Source organism: Misgurnus anguillicaudatus, chromosome 5, assembly GCF_027580225.2.
Source record: "Misgurnus anguillicaudatus chromosome 5, ASM2758022v2, whole genome shotgun sequence".
NCBI lineage: Eukaryota > Metazoa > Chordata > Actinopteri > Cypriniformes > Cobitidae > Misgurnus > Misgurnus anguillicaudatus.
Window position 1 is genome coordinate 11,271,434 of NC_073341.2, and position 12,834 is coordinate 11,284,267.

Sequence of the window (12,834 nt, forward strand, 5' to 3'; positions counted from 1 at the left end):
TCGAAATTACCCTTCTCCATATGATATGTCGAATCGAACTCGCGGTACTTTGACGTCATCCGCCTGCCGTTTCTTTCAGCGCTGAATGAAGTCGAATAAAATGTTCACAGACGTAAGACCTTTAAAATTATTAAATCTTTGGCTGGTGAGCAAAAAAGTTAACGTCAAGGCCGGTTTGTAATGTAACATATAAATCCAATATAATCCAATTGCACATTGTAAACATAAAGCATTGATCCACCTAAGCTGTGGACACTTGTGAAATATTTATTTTAAGTGAAAAATGCTATAAACCAAAGTGTGTACTGTAAACCATCCATAGAAAATCCAACATCAGTTTGACAACAATTCATAAACAACACATTTGATTTATATCACATAAAAGTGTATGAATTCAATTATTACAAAAATAAAAACCTAAAGTTATTAAACAAGTAAAAGTAAAGTGTAGTCTTATGGAACAAATTCATCTTCATGGTCTATAGCAGTGATCCTAAAATTCATTTTAGCACTGCGCGTTTAGGATGTCTTCCACATTTCACAAATCTGAATCAAAGTGATCAGCTAAGATATGAGTTCAATAGAGACTGCAATGTGTTCCAGACAAATTCGGATTGCAGATATTTCCCACCTCAAAACAAGCCTCTAAACTTTTTAAGAGTTTAGTAACATTATTTCTGGGTTGAGGTGGGAAATATCTTAAATCTGAGTTGTCTGAAAGGTAGCATAAGACCTGGCATCAAAAACGTGCAGTGGTAAAGGATGCTCCATAAAAGAATGCTGGACAAAGCAATAAACACACAGATAGCTGTGGATGCCAGGTAATCCATTAACTTTCCAATAAATACATGAAGTCGAATCACATCATCACAGATTTCTTTATCTTATATCTGGCTAAAACCCGAGCTGTCCAGCAGAACTCTTTTGGCTTCCTGAATCACTCCTGAACCCAAATGAGACAGACTAGATGCTCTCGAGCCGACGGCTGAAAACACTTTCCCCTCAGATCCATTTGATCTGTAGGATTTTAAGCCTTTGGATTGAGTGCTGGCACTGCTGAGTGAACTCCCTGAGCGAGAGACTGCGCTGGCTCTTTGCTCGGGAGCTTCAAACGCGAGTGGCTCCTGCAGTATGGGAGAGGCGCGGCTCATGCTGGCTGGAATTAAAGGCAATTCCTGTAGTGGTTGGCTCTGGCAAACGTCTACATTGTTAGCAGACGTACCTGATACAAGGACACCCATCATCTGTATGGAGTAAATACAGCAATTATAATCAACCAACATAAATATAAAATACATTAAAAAAAATCTACGACTGTATGTCTACTTGCTGCTACGTTCTCCTCATTTGCCTGGTCATTGTGGCCTATAGGCCTTCTCTCTGTTGAGGAAAGCTGAGGATTCCCAAGTATTCCAAAGTCTGATTGGTCAATCCCAGCCATAGATGCAAATTGGCCCAGCCTACAGTATAATTAAAGGAATATTGCACTTTCATAAAAAAAACCATTTGTATTATTTTTTCACCCGCATGTCATCCAAGATGTTTATATCTTTCTTTGTTCAGTCAAAAAGAAATGAAGTATTTTGAGGATTTTTCAGTAATTGTAAATGTTTGATAGGAGATTAGACAGACCCAGCATCTTTAAGAAGATCTAGGAAGGCGTGGAATTTGCAAAAAAGGAAGACTCGATGTTTTCCAGCACACGTTCATCATCCAGAACAGAGGTGCTCACAGGGCCACCTTAACCTAATGTGAGGCCCCGGGGCTAAGAGGTTTTGTAGGCCCCCCTTCCCATCGATTTAGAGTCTCTTTTTCTAAGTGTAATATCTAGGTAATCTACATCACAAAATGCATTAGTTTCTTTCGAGACATACAACAGTGAGTTTTCCCCCTTTGAGCCAGAAAACACCATAATATTGTTATTAACATATCACTGAGCCCACTTGAGCATAAACACAAGACACTTTATTTAACAACCACATACAGCAACTTGTGGTGATAATAAAACCAAAATGTGTGAAAGTTTATATGTTTATAAGCTTTATGTTTATATAGTTTTTGGAATATTATTTGCAGAAAATTGCCAATCACTAACTAAATGCTCACCACAGTTTTAAACATATAATAAGTTAAAGTTTGTTTTAAAGTGAAAATGCATTAATGATAACAAAAGATAAGTCTTTATAGACATAATCTTGTTAAATGCATTAATGATAACAAAAGATAAGTCTTTATAGACAGAATCTTGTTTTTTAATCAGTTATTTATTTTGTAGGCTATTGAAGATATAGTATGCTATGCATTGTATTTAGTATTTATGCATACATAAGCATGTAAACCGACCAAGTATGAATATGCACAAGACAGACAGGGAACATACCTGTATATAAGATCTTTAGATAATGAGATTATAATGGTGCTATCAGGGGATGATCATTTGAGATGGTCTTGTCGCTCTTTACTTTCTTAGAATTGCACCTTTACCGTTGCGTCTCTTTCTCGTCTTTCTACCAACAGATGTGTGTACTGTGAGCTGACGTCGCGTCAAACTACATCGCTCCAGCTGCGCACGCGTCACTGATATAAACGCGAGTAAACTTAAACTTTATAACAACTAACAGCATAATGTGCGGGAACTCCTTTCTTAATTTAGCGGCACAGTTTCTTGTGCACGGGTCAGAGACTTCTGCATGCCATGCCAGAGAGCTGAACGAGCACAGAGAGCGAACGAGCGAGCGCGCGCAGGAAAGAGAGAGAGAGCTGCACCTCACTAGTGCTTATGAAATTTCAGAAATTACTCTTTCATTTGTTGGTGGATTATTTCCCGTTTCTCTGTCACACTCAGTCTAACGTGCAGGAATGTCAAGTTGACAACGCGCACTACATTACGCAGAATAAAAAATATGTTACGTCTGACATTTTATTTCACGTTAAGTTACAACGGACCAATCAGCAGCCATGTAACGTCCAATTAGAGTGATTGACAGAAAACCCGACAAGTTACAAAACAATATGACATTTTCAGCTCGTCATGAACGCAAACTTGGGAGGCCCTTGAACTTGGGAGGCCCCTGGGCTTCAGCCCAGGTAAGCCCGTGCATTAAGGCGGCCTTGGGTGCTCATATGAGCTTCAGACAGAGAGAGGTTCAGACTGCGCAAACGCTCATTCTCCAGTTCCAGCTATAAACCAGACACATATTTATATCAAGTCACATAATGTGTAAATGATCTATTCACTTTACAAACAGAACGTAATGGGAAACGTGTACCTCCACCAGACGAGAGTTGGTTTTCAGTCTGGCGTTCCTTTCCTCTCCAAGCCTCAGGCGACAATCCTCTAGCTCCACCTGTAGGTGAGGGAAAAAAGTGCATTGTTTTATCTAAATAATTACACATGGGCTTGAAGTCTTGCACACTTATATTACAGTTATGTATGGGTCTTGTTGTCGTCTTGTGTAGTACCTTGGTCCTAGAGAATGTTTTTCTTTATTTTAACCATGTATAAGCTATACAGTATATATGGTAAAGCCCATCTGATGGTAAAGCACGTCTTCTTATAATCCACAAGTAACTACTATAGCACTTTAAAAGTGTAGTTAGTAATGAACAAAGGTGGAAATTGTTTGCGGTTGTCATATGGTTTGATATTTTGTTGTCTATTTAATATCTTATCTAAATTTATTAGACCAATGTAAAGTTTGTACCAAAGCTGCCCTAAACCAAAGTCCCTTTAGGGAAGACGTGCAACTAGGCGGCAATGTTTGCAACACCTCCAGGCAGTTATTTCAGTCATGCAAGTCAAACGAGGCCCCACTTGCAATTTTGGACCCAAATAGTTCAGATTTCCAGTTAAAGTTATTTACTTTTATATCATTAATACTTTCATGTCCTTAATAAAAGGTTTTAAAGGGGACATATCATGAAAATCTGACTTTTTCCATGTTTAAGTTCTATAATTGAGTCCCCAGTGCTTCCATCAACCTACCGTTGGTTGGTTGGTGCTGCGTCTTATAGTCAGGTGCGCCTTGTAAGTCAGTATGAATTAATTTAGACATTTATGAGGCAAGAGACAAAATTACTGTCTACAGCTGCGATAGTCCGCTATATGCTGCTTCTGCATTTATGTAGTTCAATGGATTCAGTGATGTGGAATGACAGGTATGCGAACTTCACGCTAGTTGGCTTGTTCGGTTAATTTATTCAACCTTCCAGGTAAGTTCTGCTTGCTATGGTTTATAATTTAACTAACTGATAATATTACTTTAACGTGCAGACATCTATCTATTTAGCTTGCTGTTCTGCTATTGTTTAATTGAATAACTTGCCTTTCCAGATTAAATGTCTGTTCTTTGGCTGGATTTTGTGAAATAAATTTCTAAAAAAAACCAACTAAGTAATTTTGTCTCAATGACGCATTTTTAAATGATGTGGCTTATATTACGGTGCGGCTTATAGTCGGGAAAGTACGGTAGAAAATGTGTAAAAGATCAACCCAGTAACTCAGTTTTGGTGAACCATTCTCTGCAAGCCTGTGAAAAAATAGGTCATTGAAATTTGGCACTCCTTGTGATGTCAGAAGGGGATAATACCACCCCTTAATCTGCACTCTCCAACCACAGCACTGCCATTTAGTGCAGAGATCAGCTCATTTGCATTGTAAAAGACACACCCAAATAAGGGCAAATTTTTGTTCACACCTACAAAGTGTCAATTTTAAGATGCTATAATAAATGATCTATATGAAATCATGGAGCGGTCTGAAATTGTCATCGTAGGTGCATGTCCACTGTGAGAGACATAATCTAAAAAAATCCTGAAATCACAATGTATGATTTAACTGTTTATTTGTATGATACAGCTGCAAATAAGCATTTAAACACCTGAGAAAATCAATGTTAATATTTGGTACAGTATCCTTTGTTTGCAATTACAGAGGTCAAACGTTTCCTCTAGTTTTTCACCAGGTTGCACACACTGCAGGAGGGATTTTGGCCCACTACTCCACACAGATCTTCTCTAGATCAGTCAGATTGAGCTCCCTCCAAAGATTCTCTATTGGGATTATATTTATTTTTAATTAAGAGGTTAAATCTCCAGTTTTTGAGGGTATCTGCGTGCATGGAATATGGAAAGGCCTGCTTTTTATCCAGACCTTGATGCTTTTTATGGTGCTGCGCAGACCGTTCCGGCTTATGACATCACAGTACCGCGAGAGCAATGGTAAAGGTGTACCATTTTGTAACATTTCGACATACTCTCGCGGTACTCTGATGTCATAGGCCGAAACGGTCTACGCAGCACTCCTTCAATCTTTACGGCAAAGTACTAGCAACATGAGAAGTGTTGAGGTGGTTCTCAGTAGAAAATAAAAAGGTAGGCTACGCTTGAAACCCTTAAATGTAACTGGTTTAGTTACTTACATCGTGTGTTGCACTTTCGCCACCGCTAACAATCTGAAACATCGCGGATACGTGTGCTCGCTCTGTAGTTTGTAGCTCGCGCTCCGGATACTGTAAACAACTCCACCTTCTTTGATTTGATTGGCTATCGCATCATTTTGATTTTGACAAGCACTTTAGACTGCTGATTGAGACAGACAGATAGAGATAGGCGTTGCACAGTATTTAAAGTTATATATTAGGCAATTATTCCAATAGTGATTGTTATTACACACCACTGGATCTTAGTGGTGGGCACGAGCCTGCGTGAGAAAATGGATTTGGTCGAAAGAGCGTGAGAAATAGGGCCAATTGCGCGTGCCCTGCCATGTAGGAGTATTTTTGTAAGGCCTGCGACTGAAGGTCATATTTCAATATAAAGGTATGTAAATTACTCCGTTTTTTATTAACATGACTCTGACAAACATGAAGAGACACATTTTGCGTTGGGCACCAACTCCCCGGGGGCCACCATTTTGTTTGCTCAGAAAATAAAAAAGTTTCGTTCTGTATAAATGTGATACACCTATAAGTATCACAATGTTAATGTCTATTGTTTTGATTGTAATTTATTTATGTATTTACTTTTTTTATATATAATTTAATGATGATATTGCACTTTTCATGACTTTAATATTAAAGCTGAGTTTTAAAACAAAACAGTTCAGCCAGTAGGGGGGAGTAACAGTTGCAGGTTACCATGGTGATGCGGTGTGTGTACTCCAGAAACTACTGAGCTACGCAGAGGAAAGCCACTTAACTCTGTTTCTCCTTGCTTTGTTTTTTCCTGTTAACTCAGGTATGTGAATTTACTGTACAAAATGAAACCTGGTTTATAGTCATGAACAACAACTACATGCAAGTGCATATCTTGATAGTATATACATTTTAGTAAATCGATTTCTAGTTAGTTTATAGCGATGGGGAATCTGTGCTATATGTTTGTTATTCAGTTGGACTGTAAAAATATAAAGGGGTTTAGAATGCAAACAACAGATACATAAATTGTGATTTTATTTGTATATATGTATATATCTTAGAGACTTTCAGCATACAATACAATAATCAATTATGTAATGTAACTTGCAGTTTGAGTAAACAGCTGTATCACAATGCAGGAGATACAAAGTATCATTTTGACTGGTCACATTGAGTCAGTGTTTAAACAGATTTATTCTGAGTTGAGAAGTACTTTTAATGTATATTAAGATGCATCTTTTGAACATTTTATTGTTTATGGTAGTAGTGCAGAACTGTGTGTTGATAGATTATTGTGATTTATGTGTGACATGTGATTGAGGATATTAAAATAGGATTTATTGTATGCTGTTAAATTATAGAAATGTGTTAATAAAAGAAACTACTGAGCTACGCAGAGGAAAGCCACTTAACTCTGTTTCTCCTTGCTTTGTTTTTTCCTGTTAACTCAGGGCATTTCAACTATTTAAATTTATTAATCTGTTCGCGAGTCCCACGTGACCTGGGACCCGTAACATAAATACGAATCACAACAACATACAAACAAACAAACAAAAATATACAGCATTTTGCGGTGAGTAAACAGATGACGCGACAGCCCCGCACCAAAATTGCTTGGATTTATACCGACAGATTAGCTTTGTCACATTAAATTAAACTACACAGGTACAGACGCAGAAATGTAGGCTATACTATATAATTAAATATTAGTATATATTTAGTTTGTGTTGTTGTCAAATACAATTATAAATGATAACAACAGCATTTTTAATAAAGTTTTATTCTCACACGGTTTCGGAATAAAATTTTAGCTCGAATTGCATTCTGGGTAGTGCCGGCCATTTTAGGGGACGGACTGAATCCGAAACCGCATACTACCGTACTATATAGTAGGCAAAAAGGAGTAGGCGAACGAATAGTATGTCCGAAACCTAGCCCTGCGTTCCAGTTCGTTTTTTTATGAACTTCCTTCGCTAACTTCCCTCAGTCTCGTTCACTCGGATGTACGTCATTGCTTACGTTGTACGAGTGCCCACTACTACTAGAACACTTGAAGTGGGTTCAAATGGATCGCCCTAAGCACTTGATCACATGGAAAGTGGAGACCGCCCCCTCCATGTGAAAAGCCCGAGTTGCTGAAGTGACGTCACAATCGTGTTGCATTGTGGGATATGAAGCTGCATGAAGTGTACATATAAGTGTACATATGAAGCAGACGATTTTGACCGAGGGAGCGAGGGTCTGTCCATACAAACTTCCCTCGTCCACTTGACGAAGTGGAACGCACTTCAAAATGGCGACAGGGATTCCCCCGAGGGGAAGTGCTTAGGGAAGTTCGCGAGTGTGTGTCTAAAACTGGAGTGGAACGCAGCCTCAGTATACGTAGAAGGGTAGGCGAACATTAGCGGGAATTTGGACTATTTCTCGCCAGACTCAGAGGCACGTGTACTACTTAAAGGAATAGTCTACTCATTTTCAATATTAAACTATGTTATTACCTTAACTAAGAATTGTTGATACATCCCTCTGTCATCAATGTGCGTGCTCGCGAGCGCGTGAACGCGCTGCGACACTTCGATAGCATTTAGCTTAGCCCCATTCATTCAATAGTACCAATCAGAGATAAAGTTAGAAGTGACCAAACACATCAACGTTTTTCCTATTTAAGACGAGTAGTTATACGTCGTTTGGTGGTACAAAATAAAACGTAGCGCTTTTCTAAGCGGATTTAAAAGAGGAACTATATTTTATGGCGTAATAGCACTTTTGGGAGTACTTCGACTCACCTGAAAAGTCCGCTCCCCTTCTTCCTCTCATAATGGGAGAGGGAGGGTGTTACTGCGCCGAGTCAGTATCCATAAAATCAGTAGGCGAGAAATCCCCGGATGCCCTACTGAGTCCGCCCAGATTCTGAAGCGTGCATCGAACGGACACTTCTTAAAGGAATAGTCTACTCATTTTCAATATTAAGATATGTTATTGCCTTGACTGAGAGCTGTTGATGCATCCCTCTGTCGTCTGTGTGCGTGCACGTGGGCGCTGGAGCGCGCTGCGACGCTTCGATGGCATTTAGCTTAGCCCCATTCATTCAATGGTACCATTCAGAGATAAAGTTAGAAGTGACGAAACACATCAACGTTTTTCCTATTTAAGACGAGTGGTTGTTCGAGCAAGTTTTGTGGTACAGAATAAAGCGTGGCGCTTTTCTAAGCGGATTTAAAAGAGGAGCTACATTTTATGGCGTAATAGCACTTTTGGGATTACTTCGACTCGGCGCAGTAACACCCTCCCTCTCCCATTATGAGAGGGAGAAGGGGAACGGACTTTTCAGAGTCGAAGTACTCCCAAAAGTGCTATTACGCCATAAAATATAGTTCCTCTATTAAATCCGCTTAGAAAAGCGCTACGTTTTATTTTGTACCACCAAACTTGCTCGTATAACTACTCGTCTTAAATAGGAAAAACGTTGATGTGTTTGGTCACTTCTAACTTTATCTCTAAATGGTACCATTGAATGAATGGGGCTAAGCTAAATGCTATCGAAGCGTCGCAGCGCGCTCCAGCGCTTACGTGCACGCACACAGATGATAGAGACATGTATCAACAATTCTTAGTTAAGGTAATAACATATTTTAATATTGAAAATGAGTAGACTATTCCTTTAACACTTCATTTTAACAACACTGACACTTCATGCGATCTGCTCACTACATTAGAGAGTTTTCTTGGTTATTTCATGCAATTCAAACAATCAGCCATTAAAGGTCTCAAATTGTGTAGCAACCAACCTACTTAAAGTATATCACTATGTATGTCCACTGATCTGTTTTTTCTAAAACGGTACAATTCTACTTTCTCAAATCTCTCAAATTAGACTATGAACAGAATTTACAACTAATGACATTATTTATTCATTTTGGTTTGTTAAAATATGTTTTCTATTTCTTTATTTTATAGGCTACCTCAAAAATGAATTCCATATGGAACTTAGTGGAAGACCATCTCCTAGAAATGTGCAGATGAATGTAAGATGTCAAAAAGGCACCACAGTCATTGTTTGTGAAAATTACTGCTTTGCATTAAATGATATTTCATGGTAATGTAATATAGGTTTTTTACCTTTTGAAAGTAACAAATATAATATGATTACAGTATGTAATAAAATAATTATAGTTATAAGCATTTGTCACTGTGTCTGTTATGTTTTACCTGTTATCAGTGCGTAAACAAATGGTCACCAATACTCTATTCAAAAGAGGTAAGAAATTGTTTTGTTCAAACACAGCATAATTACAAAGTATGGTTTGCTGGGTTTTAATTGTTTTCTTATTAACACAAAAAACAACATGGCTACCCTTTCTGCTTCCTCCACCAGCCTTAGAGCAGCTGTTCATGTATAACTCTGTGGTAGAGCATTGCGTTTGCAATGCAAAAGGTCATCGTGGGTTTGAACCCAGGGAACACAAATACTGATACAAATAATAAGCAGCTTGTAATGGATTTTAAGTTGCTTAAAAGCGTCTCCAAATGCATAAATATTATATATACACATGATGTAACCCCAGGTTGACCACCGTGAAACATGTATGCATTAGGTGGACGGCTTTATCCAAAGCATATACTTTTTATTAGTATGTGTGCTCCTTGGTTATTTAGCCCATAACCTCTTATTTCAGCCTTGTTTGTTTTATTTTTTATGTATATACACTGTAAAACCTAACAGTGTAAGTCACTAAACGAAATTAGTTTTTTAAACGTATTATTTTTTAAAGTTAATTTCACTTAATAAAAACTGTGATATGAACTTAAAAACTGCAAATGATTAACCATAACTATAACCAAATATTTAAGCAACAGCAGGACACAGATATGATGAGCTAACAGGTAAGCACTGCAAACTCTTTCAACCTTTTTAAAGCATCTTTAATCTTTAAAAACATGTTGTTTGTCGTGACTCTACATTTTAATACTCACTCGGTTACAGTAATTTGTGTAATGTTGGACATATAATGAAACAACGTGACATTGACACAGCTATTTGACCTCAGACTCATTTTTATCAGCAGATTAGTGTGCTTTGAGTACACCACAGTTCTCTAAGTGAGAAATTAAGTCATATTTATGTGTGTTTCTTTCTCAGTAAGGACTAACTTTAACTGACTGTCTGTCTGTCTGTTATCAACCAAACGGTCATTCAAGACCTTTTAAAGGTAACGTTACCACATTTATTATATTGTGAGTATACTACAGTTCTGTATAGGGATGGGCACGAGTACTTGAACGTGGCATCGATGATCGATCATGAAAACGATGATCATGTGGCTTTATTTATTTATTGTGGATATGGCGGCATTGGATGTCTGGTTAGCATTACAAGTGCATGTGGTAGTAAAGACTGGGTCTGGAGATGCGTCTTTGACGTCGCGTTGAGCTTTGCAGACCGGCGTATGACATCAGTAACGTTACCATGCGTGATTCAAAAACAAACAGATAATTCCGCGCACCTGCCGTGCACGCCGCAAACCCCCGATCCACGCAATGCGCGGCAACTCGCCGATCCCGTGAAGCTGGTCACACCTCACATCACTGAGGCATTATGGTTTAAAAGGATGCCCTGATTTTCGGAAATACAGTCAGTCAGGTGCAAAAGTACAGCGCCGTCAAAAGTTCAATGAGTTATCATCTCATATTTAAACATCAAATGTCAAGAGATACCAGAGAGCCATACGAGCATTAACATTACATCTTAACTGAGAACAGGTGTATGGAGGACGAAGAGTGCAAAAATTGAAATGTATAAAGAAATATATAAAACAAACATAAATAAATAAATACAAAAATTAATATGCAGAGAAATATAAAAAACAAACATAAATGATTATTGCAACTTTGATTTCTTTATTTTTGTATTAAAATATTTTTAAAACTTTTATTTATTTATTTATTTATTTTTATTTATTCTTTTATTCATTTCCACATTTATGTATTTATTTATGTATTTATGTGAACATTTAATTATTTTTTTACATTTATTTATTTATACATTTATTTATTTAAACGTTTATTTATTTCTACATTAATTTTTTCCACATGTATTTATTTCTACATGTATTTATTTCCACACGTATTTATTTCTACATTTATGTGTCTAATATGTTAATGAGGAGGGGGCGTGTTTTTCTTCAGCCGTAGCAATGGAGCACAGAGTGTCTATGCTACAGTAGTGTATACACGTGTTCTGAGGCCAAAACAGTCGCATCTTTTGCTCTTACAAAATGACACACAAGGGAAGAGCGTGGACGTGATTTTGAGTGTAGTGCAAGTGAAATGAATGTTGAGAGAGGTGGGCGAAATGGCAAAAATCACAGTTTAAGTAATTTAATATCACTGTTTCTGTATGTATTTACAGGATAAGCATGCATATTCTTTACCCCGAACATCGCGTTATAAACATCTGTCGGGATTCTTGCACACATTACAGAAACCGCATCTTTAACAGGTCTGGTAACAGACAGTGAGACACGATAGGGTGTGCACGTGAAATACACTGATCATATTTAATAAACGCCATATGCAGCTGATAGATCATTGATAGAGCTTGATGTCAACGAGGTTTGTGCACGATAAGGAGAAAAACCACACGCACTTTCACTGATGCCCACAAGCATATTGAATATTGCGTTTGAAATCACTTTAACATTCTCGTTTCTTAATTTTGTATGAACAACGCGTGATGTAATCATTCATATGACTGAGTTGTGGGCTCAGTCTCCTCTTCCAACGTGCCCCTCTCAAACACCAGCGCAAGTTGAAACACACGGCTCGTCCAGTCGGACGCCTCGCTTCTATCAGCAGGCAATGGTCATTGCTTTCTGTCCTTTACACATCATAATAAAGTTATGGCAAAATGCAGGCGTATGTAAAGGCAAGCAGATAGGCATAGAATATAAAGGCAACAATTTCGCGTTAAGTGTTCTCCAATACGCGGAGTAAGACAGTGATATTAAAAGACAAAATTCAGTACACGCTTTAAAACATAATATGTACAGGCAATAGCTGAGACCGGAATATGAAAGCGACCCGATAAATATGTTTTCACGTCATATCGAATGATAAGAAAATGCTTCTCTACGGTTCATTATAAAATTCATACATAATGTCCTAGTAGTGCATCACATAACGTTTTCATCATCTCACAGGTTATAAAGTTTGTGGCAATCTAGCTTTCAATATTTTTCTGTCATTTGGCTGAGGTTGTAACTGGAAGGAGGATAATTTCTAGGCTACTAACTGTATGTCTGTCAGAACAGGATCACTTTATTACACTGAACCACACTACAATTACAAAATAAATATGAACATATGATATCAAATCCATTACAATAATAACATACATGATATGATATCAAGCATAATA

General features: G+C 37.7%; 1 long non-coding RNA gene and 1 other non-coding gene across 2 annotated transcripts; one reads left to right on the forward strand and one right to left on the reverse strand.

Moving 5' to 3' along the window:
- Positions 1 to 38: 38 nt before the first annotated feature.
- LOC129413426 (uncharacterized) lies at positions 39 to 5,547 on the reverse strand. Its single transcript, XR_012369557.1, has 4 exons — positions 5,421 to 5,547; positions 3,270 to 3,347; positions 1,633 to 3,180; positions 39 to 1,460 (listed from the first exon to the last, which is right to left on the reverse strand). It is a non-coding gene; the product is annotated as an uncharacterized protein (transcript).
- LOC141363910 (uncharacterized) lies at positions 5,496 to 11,204 on the forward strand. The gene is made up of 3 exons (XR_012369556.1): positions 5,496 to 5,820; positions 9,375 to 10,301; positions 10,558 to 11,204. It is a non-coding gene; the product is annotated as an uncharacterized lncRNA (long non-coding RNA).
- Positions 11,205 to 12,834: the final 1,630 nt, after the last annotated feature.